Source organism: Canis lupus, chromosome 20 (assembly GCF_011100685.1).
Source record: "Canis lupus familiaris isolate Mischka breed German Shepherd chromosome 20, alternate assembly UU_Cfam_GSD_1.0, whole genome shotgun sequence".
In the NCBI taxonomy this organism is placed as follows: domain Eukaryota; kingdom Metazoa; phylum Chordata; class Mammalia; order Carnivora; family Canidae; genus Canis; species Canis lupus.
The window spans coordinates 5,372,728-5,387,169 of NC_049241.1; the positions used below are offsets into that span (position 1 = coordinate 5,372,728).

The 14,442-nt window shown below is 36.7% G+C and overlaps 1 protein-coding gene and 1 non-coding gene across 3 annotated transcripts in view; both read left to right on the forward strand.

Moving 5' to 3' along the window:
• TMCC1 (transmembrane and coiled-coil domain family 1) overlaps nt 1-14,442 on the forward strand; it is a 239,070-nt gene that overhangs the window by 11,597 nt on the left and 213,031 nt on the right. The window lies entirely within an intron of this gene.
• LOC119864830 lies at nt 8,581-8,687 on the forward strand. The gene has a single exon (XR_005375314.1). It is a non-coding gene; the product is annotated as a U6 spliceosomal RNA (small nuclear RNA).

Below are 14,442 nucleotides of genomic sequence, written 5' to 3' on the forward strand. Positions count from 1 at the left end.
TTTTCTTAATAATCAGTTATGTTGAATATCTTCACATACTAATTGACCATTCATATATCTTTGGATAAATATTCAGGTCCTTTGTCCATTTCTGAATTGGGTTCATTTTTTGTGGTTGCTGAGTTGTAAGCATTCTTTCTATATTCTGGATGTTAATTACTTATGAAATACATGATTTGCAAATATTTTCCTCCATTCTTTATTCCTCTGGCTACTTTTTAATTTTTTTTTAAGATTTATTTATTTTAGAGAGAGGGTGAGCAAGCACATGTGTGTGGGAGCAGGGGGAGGAGCAGAGGAAGAGGGAGAGAGAGAATCCTCAGACTGCTTAGCACGGCGCCTGAGACAGGGTTCAATCTCCTCTGGCTGCTTTTAAGATTTTTTTTTTTCCTTAACTCTGGTTTTGAGGAGATTGATTTCAATTATTTCTTGGTGGAGTTTTAGTTTTCTTCATGTTTCTTGAACTTGGTATTTGTTGAGCTTCTTGGATCTGTAGGTTTGTAATTCTCATCAAATTTAGAAAATTTTTGGATATTATTTTTTCAAATCTTTCCCCTGCCAAGATTCCACTTACATATATGTTATTAGGCTCCTTGAGCTTGTCCAATGGCTGATACTGTACCCCTTTTTCCCCCTCAGTTTTCTTGTATTCTGGGTTTCCTTTTGGATAGTTTCTATTACTATGTCTTTACATTCACAAATCTTTTCTTCTGCAGTGTCTTATCTGCTGTTGATCCCAGTCAATGTATTTCATTTCATCCTACTATATATTCTATAATTTGTAGTTTGATAGAAATGCAGTGACATGGCAAGTGTCAAGAAATACTATCTTAATTTGCTGCCAAAAGATTCTTAGTTCTGTAAGCTATCTACAGGGTATACAAAACCACCAAATGTATTAAATTAACTTTCTCTCTTGGTTTCCACATTGACTTTGTTTTTCTGCCAGACCTACATGTTATATTTCCTTTTGACATAGACATCTGATATGGACATCTGTTCTATAATATTTGTCTTTTTAAAAAATATTTTTATTTATTCACGAGAGACACACAGAGAGAGGTAGAGACATAGGCAGAGGGAGAAATGTAGGCAGAGGGAGAAGCAGGCTCCCTGTGGGGAACCCAATGTGGGACTCCATCCCAGGACCCTGGGATCATGCCCTGAGCCAAAGGCAGACACTCAACCTCTGAGCCACCCAGGTGTCCCTATAATATTTGTCTTAATAAGGCACCAGAGTGCTTGGTCTATTTGCCAGACTACCTAATATTTGTATTTTTGGTTGTATGATATGAGCATCATCTTGCTATAAAAAACATGAAATAAATTTTTATATTTTGTTTTACTATATTGCTTATTTATTACTAAAGAACTTACTTACAAAGTAGTAAATAACTTACAAAGAAGTTATTGTTTATGTGGGGAGATAGACTAGACCAGATAAATAAGTAAAAATGCTTTATTTTATAATGACAAGTTCTAATGAGAAAAGTAAAAGGAAAGAGGAAATAGGGCATATTGAAAGAAGGGATTGAGTGGTCACAGAGAAGGTGACATTTGAGTGAAGGCTTCAAAGGTGTGAGAGCAAGTCAGGCAGATAAATGAGTGATGACAAGTACAGACGTCTTGAGACAGAAGCTTGCTTGGGAAATGGCAAGAATTGGGGAGGGTTAGGCGCTTATCTTGTGCCTCAGGGAAGTACTTTCCAAATTTTAATGTGCCTGTGGTTTACATAGGTGGTTAAGTTAAAATTCAGATTCTAATTTTGTAGGTTTGAGGTGGGGTTCATTTCTAACAAACTCCCAGTTGCTGCTGGTGCTATTGGTCCTTTGTAGGGCTTTAGTTTTTAGGCTGAGTGAAATGGGAAATTGTTAGAGGGTTTTGGGTGGTGGTACGACAGGATCTGATTTCCATTTTGACATCATACCTCTGGCTGCTGTTAGTAATAGGCTGATGGTGAATTGGGCAAGGGCAAAGGCAGGAACACCAGTTAGGAGGCTATTCCTGTAATCCAAGTGAGAGAAGATGGCAGTTTGCACTGTAGGGTGGCAGTGAGTGTGGTGACACATGGTCTGGTTCTGGATATATTTCTCTAGCAGAATCAACTGGTTTTGCTGATAGATTGGATGTGTGCTCTGAAAAAAAGGAAGGAGTGAAGGACAATTTGAAGGTATTTGCTCGAAGTTCCTCCAAGGACACCATTTATTCATCTGGGAAAGACTGAAAGAGTAACAAGTTTGGCAGGGAGGAACCGGAGCTCAGTTTTGGACATATACTATAGATGCCTGCTAGACTTAGTAGAGATGTTGAGTACATAGTTGGTTTATGAATCTAGAATTTAGGAGAATGGATCTGCTGAAGGTATATAGCTAGGTGTTACTGACAAAAACAGTATATGTAAGCCAGGAGGCTGGGTGAGGTCAATAATGGAATGAGTAGAGATAGGAGTAAGAAGAAATCAAAGAACTTAATTAACTCTGGAATGGACCAGTGGTTAGAGGTCTTTAGAAGTTAGGAAGATGAGGATCCCTGGGTGTCTCAGTGGGTTTAGTGCCTGCCTTCAGCCCAGGGTGTGGTCCTGGAGTCCTGGGATCGAGTCCCGCATTGGGCTCCCTGCGTGGATCCTGCTTCTTCCTCTGCCTGTGTCTCTGCCTCTCTCTCTCATGAATAAATAAATAAATAAAATCTTAAAAAAAAATTTTAGGAAGATGAGGAGGAACAATCAAAGGAGACTTAGTACCAGCCAGAGTAGTAGGAAGAAATCCAAGTGAGAGGGTCTACTGAAGCCAAATGAGGAAAATGTTGCTATCAACTGTGTTAAATACTAAACAATTAAGATGAGGGTTGAGAAATAACCACTTGATTTAGCAATGTGGAAGTTATTGGTAACCTTGTAAGAATGGTTTAAATGAGGCAGTGGGAGTAAAGATCTGATTGGAGATGTTGCCTTTAAGGTTGTATTTAGGTAAAAATCTGCAACTCTTAGATAAATGTCTGGGATAGGAGAAGATTTAAGATGTTTAAGTACTCATTAGCAACTGGTTTGATTAATTTCCCATTTAATATTGGAAAATGTGTTTTGAAAACTTTAGGGTATCCTAAACCACTGATTCTTCCTGAATTTTTATTTCATGCCTTTAGGGTTTTTAAATCATCCTTAGCAGTTATGATAAAAAAGAAATATGAGGATTTTTTGGGAACCAACTGTTTTTCAGCTACTCTTCTTTCCTAAGTTACAGGGCTTAGAGACACTATAAATGCTATAGTATATAGCAACCTATAGTATAGGTTGTCAAAGGGGACTGTGAGAACCTCCTCACACCTATCTATCCTTAGTAGAAGTGTTCAATCTTTGTAGCATCCTCAGCCTGATGATCTTGTGCAAACAACCAAAGTAGACAAGTTATACTTAGATACAACTTAGTCTTGGCATTTATGGAAGACCTTTTTTTTTTTTCTTCATTTGCTTATTTAAAAAATAATTATCAGATACTTTCATAGATGTTTGGTTCTGTTGTAGCTGCTGGAAATGCAGTGCATAGTTTCTGCCTGAAGAGATTATGTTCTAGTTGGAACGAAGTAGCAGATTGGGACCAAATCTTGGTGGTCTCAGACTAGTATTGGTTGTCTTAAGGCTGTGTGGCATATGGGAATAACAAAGAAGTAAAATTATAGTAAATATATAACATAGAACACTGCCTCTCTTAAAAAAATGACACAAATTATTTTATTTCCACTAGAATTTAAGCTCCATTAGTTTCCATGGATAGATATAAAGTGTATCACTTAGGATATATTCAATTGTAAGTAACAGTAACAATATCTAACAGCTGCTTAAATAGTAAAGCCTCTGAATTGTCTCCCATAAATAGAAACAAGGAAATAGGTGGGTCAGAGCTAGTTAGTAACTTGGTAATATTAGACTCAGGTTTTCCCTCTCCTTGACTCTGTTATCCTTAGTATATTGGTTTTTCAGTTTCTCTATATAGCCTCTTGGTTGTAGGATGACTGTCTTAACTCTACGCAGTACAACTAACTGCATTCAAAAACAGGAAATGGAAGGCAAAATATTTTTCTAATGGGAAGGCTTGACCATTTTAAATGGGGAGAAAATAATTCCCAGAAGTCTTCTAACCAGTGCTTCATGAACTTCAGGAGTGTGTGTAAGACTGATCTAGGGAACTTGTTAAAATACAAATTCCACTGACAGATTCTGAAATGTAGGTTTAGAGTCGAGCCTGGGAATTTGTATCACTAATGCTCCCATGGGATGCTGATGTTGTAAATTTGAGTAGCGCCGCCATGTGATGTCTCCTTATACTTCAGTGGGGGTCGTATTGCTTGCTGCCCCTGACTCCAGGCATGTCTGGGAAAATAATTACCTGGCAAAGAGAATATGATAGCTATGATTGGCTTCAACTAATCATGAGTCATCTCTTGAGGTTGGGCACATTACCACACTGAACAAATGTGAGTTCTGATTAATGAGGAAGAAGGGAGAAGTGGCTGTGGGCTTGACTACAAGCATCTAGCACTTTTACTATTATAAAAGTTGCAATGAAATTGTATGTAGTTAAAATTTTTATAGATATTTCCAAATTGTGCTCTTTTAAAAGTTGGAATCAATTTACATTCCTATCAGCAATTTGTGGGATACTTCTTTCCACTCCTTACAAATTAGATATGTTACCTACTTTGATCTTTGCTATTCTGATAGGTAAAAAGTATTACCGATTTATTTATTATTATTTTTTAAAGTAGGCTCCATGCCCAGTATGGGGCCCAACACGAGGCTTGAATTCATGATCCTGAGATCAAGACCTGAGGTGATATCAAGAGTCAGAGGCTTAACTGACTGAGCTACCTAGGTGTCCCACATTATAGATTTGACTTATTTTGCTTTTTCCTCACAACTATCAGTTTGTTGGTCTTTAAACCTGGTTTGCTTATTAATTTTATTATAAATCACAGTGTGATTATACAGGCTTGTAAGTTCTCCTTTTTGCCAAGCTTTATAGATCTAGATCTTAAATAATGGTATAATATGCATGCTTACTAAAAATTTTGTAAATAAGGCTACAGGTGGACATCAGGCTACAGGTTGCATCAAAGATAATAAAGGCAATCTAAGCAGGGTGAAGTATAAAATTGACAGATAGGTGTGATAGAAGTGTAGAGTCTTAATCTTTTTTTTTAAGATTTTATTTATTTATTCATGAGAGAGAGAGAGAGAGAGAGAGGCAGAGACATAGGCAGAGGGAGAAGCAGGCTCCATGCAGGGAGCCTGACTTGGGACTCGATCCCAGATCTTCAGGATCACGCCCCAGGCCCAAAGTGGCACTAAACCACTGAGCCACTCAGGCTGCCCTAGAGTCTTAATCTTTAACAGAAATGATCTGGCCCAAAATAGTGGGGTTTTTGTTTGTTTGTTTTCTTTTTTTCATTTGAAAGCCAAACCACCATAGTTTCAGGTAGTTAATTGTATGATGTGGCTGTGAAAAGAGGCTGTCATTGATGAATATTTATAGATGTACAGTGCTAAATTTAGATGTATATGCTAAATTAAGAGAAGTAATAGTCCCTTTGTTCTTCTATTGTCAGATTATATCTGGAGTATTGTGTCCAGTTAGGGATTTTACACTTCAGAGGGACAGTGATAATCTAAATTGCCCAGATGAATGTGACTAGAATACTGAGGGCTCTAGGCACCATATCTAATGAAGAACAATTGAAGAATCAGGAGCTATTTTGCTATGGAAGATAATACTGGAAAACTTAATTATCCAAATACATTGGAAAAGTTGTTTTAAGCAAGAGGGTGCAGACTTATCATCTATATTGCAGTAGAGGACAGACAATGGGTAGAAGTTATGGTGGAGATGTATTTCATCCCACTGTGGGATGAAATATTATTTTTTATTGGTGTTCAATTTACCAACAGTCCAACAATTTAATTCAATTCTGACACTGTTTACCTGGAGTTAAAGTGTCAGATCCTACAAGTTAAAGATCTGTTCCATAAGAGTGATTACCCTGTAGACACCAGTTGCAGCTTTGTAAAAAACTCTGGGGTTTCCATTATCCCTCCTTAGATTCAATAATTTGTTGGGATGACTTACGGAACTTGGGAAAGCACTTTACCTATGTTTACAGGCTTATAAAGAATGCAACTCAGAAACAGCCAAGTGGAGAGGATGCATAGGGCAAGGTATGGGGAGCTTCCTTGCCCTCTTTGTACCTCGATATGTTCACTCATTCAGAAGCTCTCTGAACCCTGTTGTTGAGGTGTTTTTGAGAAGGTTCTGTTACCTAGGAATATTTGGTTAAATCATTGGCATTGGTAGTTAATTTATTCTCCAGCCTCTCCCTTTCCCCTATATTGGGGAGTGAGGCCTGAAAGTTTTATTTTATTTTATTTTTTTTAAGATTTTATTTATTCATAAGAGACACAGAGAGGCAGAGGCATAGGCAGAGGGACAAACAGGCTCAGCGCAAGGAGCAAGGAGCCTGATGAGGGGCTCGATCCCAAATCGAGGAGTTGAAGGCAGACGCTCAATGCCTGAGCCACCCAGGCGTCCCAGGCCTGAAAGTTTTAATCCTCTAATCATGTGGTTTGTCCCTTTGACAACCAGTTCCCATCTTGAGCTACGTAGGGGGTCCATCAAGAGTCTCATTAGCATAAACTGCAGTGTGGTTGAAAGAGACTTATTATGAAAAAACAAAAGACACTCCTATCACTCATGAAATTCCAAGGATTTTAGGAGCCCTTTGCCTGGAGCAAGGGACAAAATCCAAATACAGTTGACCCTCAGACAATATGAGTGTGAACTTAATGCAAGTCCGCTTAATGTATGGGGTATTTTTTTATAAAAACATTATAGTACTATAAATGTATTTTTTCCCTGTGATTTTCTTACATTTTGTTTTCCCTAGCCTACTTTAAGGATACGTATGACATACAAAATATGTGTTAATCACAGTTTATGTTATTGGTAAGGCTTCCAGTCAACAGTAGGCTATTATTAGTAGTTAAGTTCTTAGGGAGTCAAAAGTTATATGCAGATTTTTGGTGTTGGCACGGGATGTTGGCGGCCCTAACCCCCTCGTTGTTCAAGGGTCAACTGTAACTAAATACTGTTTTTTAGAGCAGAGGCTAAGTTTCAGAACATTAGTATTGAATTCCCTCTAAGTCATTGATATGTTTCTTTATTGGGCTATGGTGCCACTGTTTTGATTCTTGGTAATGTAAATAATATTTGTTTTGAGATCTTTAGATGAAAGGTGCTGTTGAAACAGCTAAATGCCATATTCCTGAGGGGTCTTTATCAAATTCCAGTATTGTTTCTTTTTCTGTCAGACTTTTGTCCTCAGATGGCTATACTCTAATCCTGTGACAGAGCTAATTCTTTAGTCCAATGTGACAAAAACAGGATTGTTTTCCCAACAGGAATAAGACTCGTTTTTCCAACAGGAATAAGACTCGTTAAACTACTGGGTCATGGAATTTAGGTAGAGATGTTTTTGATGGTCTTATTCTTTTTAATGGTAAACAAGGACAGGAAAGGTAATTGATGTGAAATTCTAAATTCTCCTACTTTAAAGTTTTTTTTTCCTTTGCCTGCTTATTTTAACATGCTTTTCAGAAATGTGGACACTGTCTTGTTCTAATACAGAAATTTCCTTAGAATGTAAGCCTTAATGTTTTTTTAATACTTTTTAAAAAAGATTTATTTATTTTAGAGTGAGAGAGCACACGTGTCTGTGAGTGCAGGGGGGAGGAGGGGCAGAAGGAGAGAAACTCAAGGAGACTACTTAACTGAGCAGGAGCCCAGTGTGGGGCTGGATCCCACAACCCTGAGATCATGACCCTGAGATTATGACCTGAGTCAAAATCAAGAGTTACACGCCCAAGCAACTGAGCCACCCAGGTGCCACAGCCTTAATATTTTAAATGTTTTTGAACATATATGGAAAGTGTCTTAGTAAACAAGAGTGGGCACTAGTTAATATAGTACCTAGCAGAGTTCTTCACAGATACTGAGATAATAAGTGTCTTTTCTGGAAGTTAGAAGCCTTGGTTCTAACCTTTGCTTCCAGCTACCTTTGGGACCTAATTAGAGTCTCATTCTCCATTTTTAAAATTGTGAGCATCCCTTCTAGCTTTGATTCAGTGACTCAATTCATTCCAAGCCTTACTTTTAAAAATTTTAGTGTGGCCTTTAAGTCATTTTCTTGAAAACAAGCATACAGAGCCAATCACCATATAGGCTGAATTGGAAAGTGTTGTGAAATAACTCACCCTCTGTGGCTTCAGTTATTTACATGGCCATGTTCTTTCTTTACTCTGGAAGAGTTACCTTGGGTTTTCTACTCATACTAGGATAGGACTAGACAATTATCAACTAGTAGCTTTCTTAACACCTATCCAAAGAGGATGGAAGTAGCATCATAGAATGATTATTTTTCCAGTCATATATATCCCTAAATAGTGCTATGTGCAGTATTGTTTGGGTTCAGAGGAGTATTATTTAAGTTGGTTTTTAAAAAAATTGTTTCTTGAGATTTAGAAAATCTGGCCAGTTGACTAACCTTTGTAAAAAACTTTCCCTGTGTTAATGATACAGAGAAGATTAGTATGGCCCCTGCCGAAGGATGACATGTAAATTTGTGAAGTGTTCCATATTTTTAGAGACTCAGGGCCTCAGCTCAGTCACTGGTACATCCTCCCCACCTTCTTGAAAAAATAATTTGAAAAGAAAAAAAATTTTCCCTTGTGTTTTAAGCATGTCATGTTTTGACAAAGAATGTAAATATACTGTAGAAGTATAAAGTATTATGATTGTCAGATTTCTAGTCTGATTTTATGTAGAGTTTAATTTATTTTTTAAAAAAGATTTTATTTCAGAGAGAGAACAGGCAGTGGGGAGGAGCAGAGGGAAAGGGAGAAGCAGACTCCCTGCTGAGCAAGAAGCCATTCCAGGACCCTGGAATCATGACCAAAGCCATAGCTAACTTTTGAAGACCGCTAATTTGTATTATGGAAATTCAAAGTAGGTGAGTGTTGTAGTGGTTAGGAGGATATGATCTGCAGCCTTTATTTGGATAAATGTGGGAAAAAAAACAGATAACACCGCAGGTATGAAAGATAACATGAATAAAAGCATGAATACAAATTAGTCTTATATTGTGTTTCTCTTCATTTATGAGACTATCCTAACCCATTTGCTGACCTTTTGAAATTAGTTTTTAGATAAGGACAGTTTGAAGTAGTAGGATGGATTTCTTGAGGTAGAGCTAAAACAGTGGGAGACCCCATTTCATACATAAAAATGACCTGAAGGGGGAAGAGACTTGCATAATTGAGGACAGTTGGAAGTATCATGTTGTAATCCTCAAATAAGATGAAAATATTAAAAAAAAAAAACTTTTCCTGTCCTATTGTGAGAAGCGGTAAAAACATTGTCTATTGATAAAGAGAACTATCCCAAAACATTAATTTTTTTCAGAAATTTCAAACCAAAACTTTAAAAAGTCAGTGACAGGAGCACCTGGGTGGTCAGTGGTTGAGCATCTATCTGCCTTTGGCACAGGGTGTGTCCCAGAGTCCTGGGACTGAGTCCAGCATCAGCTCCCCAGAGGGAGCCTGCTTCCCCCTCTGCTTGTCTCTGCCTCTCTCTCTGTGTCTCTCATGAATAAATAAATAAAATCTTTAAAAAAAAAGTCCGTGACAAACCATTACTTTATATTAGTTTGCCAGTGGTTAATGTTGAATAAAACCAGTATATGAATTTTGTATGTTTATGGTAAATAATGCCAAGTGTATTGAATGTCTGATCTGGCCTGGATTTGTGAGCCCAGAATTTGTAGCAAATAGTAAAAATATAACTGTGGGCCTTTGTATCCTATTAGGAAGCAAATGAGAGATGAAGACTCTGAAGCCTAAGGTGTTTTTATTTCATTATATAAGTTTAAAAATCAGTGGGGCAAAAATCAGGGTATCAGCACTACCAGAATAGTGGGGTATCTTATTTTGATTTGCCTGTCTTGTTCCACTGTTAAGAACACGAGAGTCAATAGTGGGTGTGTTGTAGCTCTGATCTCTAATGTAGCTTCATATGAATGACTCCTAAATCTGCATCTTCAGCCTACACTCCCTACTGGTTCCTGAAACTTAATACCTTCTCCCAAATTCATTGGCATTTTGCCATGATCTGTTTGCATTCCTGTATACCTGTTCTTCCTCTAGTTTTACTTATCTTGATTAAATGGTTCATCATTCACTTAGCCAACTAGCCCATAAAACTTGGACTTATCTTTAATTTCTTCCTGTTCCTGGGCTTTATGTTGATCAACAAATGTGTATTTACTTCTGAAATGTTTCTTTTTCATTGAGTCTTTAGAATGTACATTTGGTCACTCATTCACCCTTTCATTCTGGCACACGTATGAAACACCTAATATGTGTTAGGCACTGTACAAGGTTGGGGAGATAGGTAGGGATATAGTGGTAAATAAGATATGTGTGGCCCTTATTAGAGCTTATCATTCAAGCTTTCATCATTTCCCCTGCTTCCCGTTTGAGTTATTGTGGAAGTCATTTTTTCTGGTTATAAATATAATACTTATTTTAAGAAGTGCAAGGATTATAGAAATGTATAACACTGAAAGTAGGAGACTGCTTATATTCTCATTCACCCGAGATAGTGCGGATAAAAATGTTTTTTCTCTAGTTTTTTTTTAACATATAGCCACAACTTTTCAACACATCTTTGTCTTTATGTTATTTCCTGTTTGTTTATTCTAGCTGCTATCGGGGATACTTTGTTAAAAAGTACCGTTGATTGTTAGTCTTCGGTCAAAAACACATCTGTGTTTTTCTGTCACCTACAGAATGAAGTCTAAATACCTTAGTGTTGTCATTATAGCCCCTTTATTTTTGGTCCCCATCTACCTTTCTTGTTTCTCCAGAAACTTTCCCAGAAGTGGCCCTTCTTACAAGTGTAAAATAAAAGATACCAAGTATGCTGCATTAGTGTCCCCATGCAACAAATAATTCTCTGAATAGGGGAGACAGGGTGATAAAAGTACAGTGATAGTTTATTCAACTTTGGTCTGTGTGTTTGCCCTGTCCTACTCACTTTGGTTATGCCAGAATAAAAAACTAAAGCAGTATTCTTTTTTATTTTTATTTATTTTAATTAATCTCTCTACCCATCTTGGTTCTTGAACTCATGACTCTGAGGTCAAGAGTTGCATGTGCATACTCTACTGACTGAGCCAGCCAGGCACCCCTGTAGGGTAGGGTAGAGTATTTTTAAAAATTAATGCAGAAAATTGGGCGCCTGGGTGGCTCAGACAGTTAAGCATCTACCTTCAGCTCAGGTGATGATCCCAGGGTCCTGGGATGGAGCCCAACCTCTGGTTCATGCTCAGTGGGAAGTCTGATACTCCCTCTCCGACTCCCTCTGCGCCTGCCTCCACTTGTGCACTCTCTCTCTCATTATAAATAACATTTTAAAAAAATGCAGAAAAGTGTAAAGAAGTTGAAATAATCTGAAATTCCATCCCATAGGAATGATTACCATTAAAGTTTTTGTAAATATCTTTCCATACATGCCTATTTGAAAATATATACACATACCAGTATATGAATATAACAATTTTAAAGTAGGATAATATATTTTTTTAAGTAGGATAATATTGTAATGCTGTTTTTCTTTTGTCTCAGACATAGGTTTGGAGACTTTTATGTCAGTAAGAGACCAGTGTTTAAAATAGTAGATTTCAAGAATGAGAACCCTGAGCTTCTAGAGCAGATGTTTTTGCTTGGGAGAGTAAGAAGCTGGTCTGACTTCTCTGACCCTCCAGATTAGAGTAGATGTTGCTCCTCTGGGCTTCAGTGGCACCTTGGCTATCACATCATAACCCTTACCACAATCTGTTATTTGTCTGCCTACTTAAACCAGAGTCCCTTGTATAAATCTCTTTGGATTTCTTTTGGCCTACTCAGTGCCTGGTATCTAGTATCCTGATTGGATAAATGGCTGTATGAATGTCTTTGGTGAAGTAATACAGTTTGCCATGAAGAACTTGCAGCATACATTCTTTAAAACCATTCTTCTCTGTTTGCCTTGATTATTTATGTGCCAAATAACTTTTTGCTGTCAATCCAATTTACCAAGGGGATTTTACTGCTGAGCAAAGAGGGTATTGATTGTAACTTGATTGACAGTTATAATTCTGATTATAAATTATTTAAGATATTAGTATGGTGAGATAGACAGATAGGTATGAGAATTTGGATAATATGAACCATGTTTCCCCAGAGTGTAATTATCACTTTAGGTAAGATAGTATGCTAATTCTAACTGGGCATAGGTATAGGAGTGGTATGGTTGAGGAAGGCTAGATTCAACTTTGACTCTGCCACTTCTTAGCTGTGAAGTCTTAGGCAAGTCCTTTAACTATTTTAGGATTTAGTTCCTTTATTCACTAAATGAATAATAAGCTGCTCAGATCTAGTTTAATGCTAAAATTTTGTAACTGAAATAAAAGCCATATTTCATCTCAGTCCATTGAGTCCAAACCTGTGCACTCATTACTTTCTCACTCTAAACATGTAAGTGGTCAAAACTCAAAGCAAGAGAGTATGGTGCCTTAGAACTCTCTTAGAAAAACTACAGAATGAAGCACAAGGAAGCATCATTATAGTTTTTAGAGGGAGTGTGAACCTGAGAACTACTTTTGCATTCTTTGTATATTTTCATAACCAGTTCTAGATAGAAATAATTTTCTCTTGGGGTGCCTGGCTAGCTTATTTGGTAAAGCATGTGACTCTTGATCTCAGGGTTATAAGTTCAAGGCCCACATTGGACATAGAATTTAAATAATTTTCTCTTTGGAGAATAAGGATATGGCATTTGGGGATGGTGAGTATGTTGATTTAACTAGGATTGGTTCTGCCCTCTTGTCTTTTCGCACTCTCAGAAGAATCTCAAGATTCAGTCTCATTGTCTATGAGGCACAAAGGTTAGATTGATGATAGAACAGAGTTGGGAGACCTGTTTTTCTTCTTGATTTTGAGATACCAAAGAAGATTGCTTTACTTCTCTATGCTTGATTCTTTTTACTAAAAGAAGATGAAAATCTGACTCTTACTACATCATATGATTTGGAATAATAAGATAATTCTGTGGAATATTATTTTTTTTAAACTCCTTTTTTAAATGTATAATTTCCAGTAAATGCACAAATCTAAGAGGTATACATATCTCAGTGAATTTTTGCATATGCATATAGCTGTACATATATAAACACCAATCTGATTAAGATGTAGAATATTTTCCTTCCTTCAGAAAGTTTATTTCCTTTTCTAGTCAGTATCCTTTTTTTTTAATATTTTGAGTGCTTTATTATTAATTTTAAGAAGCAAATAACAAATCTTGACATCCTTTATGCTTCATCAATAATTTGAGTCTTGAACTCTATACTATGATCTGTAGAGAGACTAAGGTCTTTTATCTTTAGAAATAGATAATGCATAATTGTGTTAAAATGCTTTTCTAATAAAATCATAATCCAAGGTGAAGAGGAAGTAGTTTTACATTGTTAAGGTGGCAGTGTTGTTTATCAGCATTTTCTTCTCTGTGTAGGCTTTTTTTTTCTGGAGGTTTTGGGGTTGTTTGAAAGTAAATTTATAATGAAAGTTGTATGTAGGTAGGAAGAGGAAGGTGTTTGGTCAAATGAAGGATGAGCTTGTTATTGGTCTGTAAGTTCTGTTGTTCCTCTACCTGTGCTATTGTGTAACCCTGTGAGCAAGGAAGGCCTGCCCTCATTTTTTACCTTTAATATTTATTCACTGCTTTTTTGCCCTAGACTGTGTGTGAATCTTTCCAGTTTTGTGGTGCTACTTTAATCTACACTTTATACTTAGCTATTTATTATGTAATCGTGTTTACTAATTTATGTATCTATATATTTTGGAAGTTTTAGATTTTATGGAAAAGTTAAGCAAAGATAATACAGAGTTTCTGTATAATAGGTACCCATTTCCCCTTTCTTGACGTCTTGTTTTATTAGCTTCGAAGTATATTTCACATACCTTAGAATTCACCCATTTAGAGTATACACGTAAGTGGTTTTTATTATATTCACAGAGTTGTACTACCATCACCAGAGTATATGCATCACCCCAAAAGAAACTGTACACATTTAGCAGTGTTTTCCCATTTTTACTCCCTGTCCTAGTTCTAGGTAACCACTTTCTCTATCCGTGGATTTGCCTATTCTAGATGTTTCATATAAGTGAACTTACATAAAATGTGGTCTTTTGTGACTAGCGTCTTTCACTTACATGAAATGTTTTCATAGTTTAGCCATTCTGTATCATGTATCAGTTCTTTTTTATTGCCAAATAATAGTTCATTTTTTGTATATGTCATA